The 2,746-nt window shown below is 51.4% G+C and overlaps 1 pseudogene; it reads right to left on the reverse strand.

Annotated features, from left to right (window-relative positions):
• Positions 1-1,440: 1,440 nt before the first annotated feature.
• On the reverse strand, positions 1,441-2,117 carry LOC121036759 (28S ribosomal protein S26, mitochondrial-like; annotated as a pseudogene).
• Positions 2,118-2,746: the final 629 nt, after the last annotated feature.

Below are 2,746 nucleotides of genomic sequence, written 5' to 3' on the forward strand. Positions count from 1 at the left end.
TGAGTTTGATCCCTGCATCAGGCTCTGTACTGGTAGCTTGGAGCCTGCTTGGAATTCTCTCTCTCTCCCCCCCCCTCTGCCTCTCCCCCGCTCACATTATATCTGTCTCTCTCAAACAAACTTAAAAAAAAAAAAAAAAGAACCAAGTCCTTTGGACATTCATGTGCTAGCCTTTGTGTGAACTTGGATAAATGCCTAGGAGTATAGTTGCTGGATTGTGTGGTAAATGTACATTCATAAAAAAGATAAATTATTTTTCAAGTGGCTCTTACCCAGGAAGACAATCTCATTCTGAGAAGATAAATTAGAGGTTTGTTTTTAAAGTAAGGTTATTTTCTCTTTTTATGGTAATACATATATACAACCTCCCTTTAAGACATTTAATCATTCAAACAACAGAAGAACAGCCTCACTTGTGACTCCTCCTTCCCTTCCAGATAACTTTTTTTTTTTTTTTAGTTTTTATTTATTTATTTTGAGAGAGAGTGAAAGCACAAGTTGGGGGAGGGGCAGAGAGAGAGAGAGAGAGAGAGAGAGAGAGAGGGAGGGGCAGTAAGAGAAACGGGGAGCGAGGATCCCAAGCAGGCTCCGCACTGTGAGCACAGAGCCAGAAGTGGGGCTCCATCCCACAAACCTATGAGGTCATGACCCGAGCGGAAACCGAGTCGGATGTTTAAGTGGCTGAGCCACCCAGGTGTCCCTCTCCCAGGTAACTCTTACTCAGTTTCCTTGGAAGGAGCCTGCCCAAGGCACCTGGGCATCTGCCCAAGTGCCTGGGCCAGCAGGACAGAAGGAACAGGAGGTGCCTCAGCAGCACTGAGCAATTGGGTCCCTTTCTCAGTGGCTCCTGGGCTTGCTAGCTATGAAAGGATTACTTTTCACTTTTGCAGAATAATTATAAAGAAGGACTTGTTATTAAGAAACAGGTATGCTTTTCCCAAGAATACACAGTGAAAGAAAGCAGATTCTTTCTTCTGGTGCTCATTTTTTAAGACCCCATTTGAGCCACAGCCCTCTAGGTACTTCTTAAAAAGAAGTTTAAGTTTCTTTGTGAGTGTGCATGTGTTCCAGCACATTTTATTTACAAAAATAGGCAGCAGGCCAGATTGGGCCCAAGGACTGTCATTTGCCAACCACTCTCCTCCATGACCACTGAGTAGATGACGTGGCTGCCTGGGGGACTATGGTCCGTTCTGCTCCTGTGTGAGGTGGAAACCTCTAAGGTCTGGTGCTATGCTGAGTTGTATGTGTGTGCAGCACAGGATACTGCGTATGGGAGTTTCTGACCAAGTGATGGCTGCAGAGGCCACCATGTAAGGGCCCCACCGGGACAGGTTGAGCCTCCTTCTTCATAAGAAACTGGTTGATTTCAGATCAGGCCCAGCCCTCCCACCCGCATACACACATGGGCCCTGGGTGGGTACTGTCCTCACTGGGCACCTAAGAGCCCTTGTGCCGGGGCCTGCCCACCAGCCCCTCTCTGGTGATGGCCTGGTTGTAGCTCTTCTGGGAGTCCAGCGCTTCTTCCACCCCCACCTCCAGGTTGTCTTGGGTGATGAAATGTTTTTGCCTCCTCCTGCAGCTGCAGCACTTCCTGCTCCTTGAGCTGCACGGGCTGCCTTCTGCTGCACCTGCCGCTGCTTCTGCTCAGGCCCCTCCTGCCGCAGCCTCGCCAATCGCTCAGCCCGAGCAGCAGCTGGTTCTCCGCCTGGTTCCAGGCCCTCAGGTCGCGGTGCTCAGCGGTATCCTGCAGCACCTTGCGCTCTGCCGGGACCGCGCCCGGGCCTCGTGCACCTTCTTCTGCATCTCGGAAGCGAAGCGAACTCCAACCCCGGGCGGAGACGCGCGCAGAGTCGGCGCCCTCTGGGCGCGCCCGCTTCGACACACCACCCACGGGGCCGACGGCAGCCGCTTCCCTGTCACACACACCTGAGGGCGCGCACCGTCTGGCGGGACTCAACCGGATCCACCACGGGCGGGTCGCCACGCACCCCCTTGCACTTGGCCGGCGGGTCCTGGCGGGTCTTGTGGCCGCGCATGGGCAGCAGTAGCGGGGCTCGGAGGCCCGCACAGGGGCCCCGCACCCAGGCCTCCAAGAAGCTTACGTTTTGTAACATGTCTGTGCTCCAGTCATGTCTTCCCGAAGATACACCCTAAGTGGAGATGTAGCAAGCACCTGATCTTTTCTTAAGCTTTTTTTTTTTTTTTTTTTTTTTTAATGTTTATTCTTGAGAGAAGGGGAGAGACAGAGCATGAGCAGGGGAGGGGCAGAGCGAGAGAGCGACACAGAATCCGAAGCAGGCTCCAGGCTCTGAGCTGTCGGCACAGAGCCCGATGGGGGGCTTGAACCCAGCAGCTGCGAGATCATGACCTGAGCTGAAGTCAGACGCTTAACCGACGAAGCCACCCAGGCGCCCCAAGCACCTGATCTTTTCAACACCTGGAAGATGTGGGTACTAGCCATTGGGCGTTCTCTTTTCAAACGGTAAATTTATCCCAATTTTATCTATTTTGGGGATGGGACTGAGACACTTTCTTAACTGTAATTCTTAGCACATTGAGTATTTGCCTTTTTCTCTGAGAAGAAACTTCAGACTGTAAATTTTTGGTTTGCATGTTACTTCTTTCCCTACAACGTGGTATGCTTAGTTTCATGGCCACTATGATTTGGCGCAAAGGGTATAGGGATTTTTAAGCACTCATTCATTTGTCTACCCAACACACACTTTTACTGAGCATCCCTTAC

Source organism: Herpailurus yagouaroundi, unplaced genomic scaffold (assembly GCF_014898765.1).
Source record: "Herpailurus yagouaroundi ecotype Mexico unplaced genomic scaffold, PumYag 28, whole genome shotgun sequence".
NCBI classification, from domain to species: domain Eukaryota; kingdom Metazoa; phylum Chordata; class Mammalia; order Carnivora; family Felidae; genus Herpailurus; species Herpailurus yagouaroundi.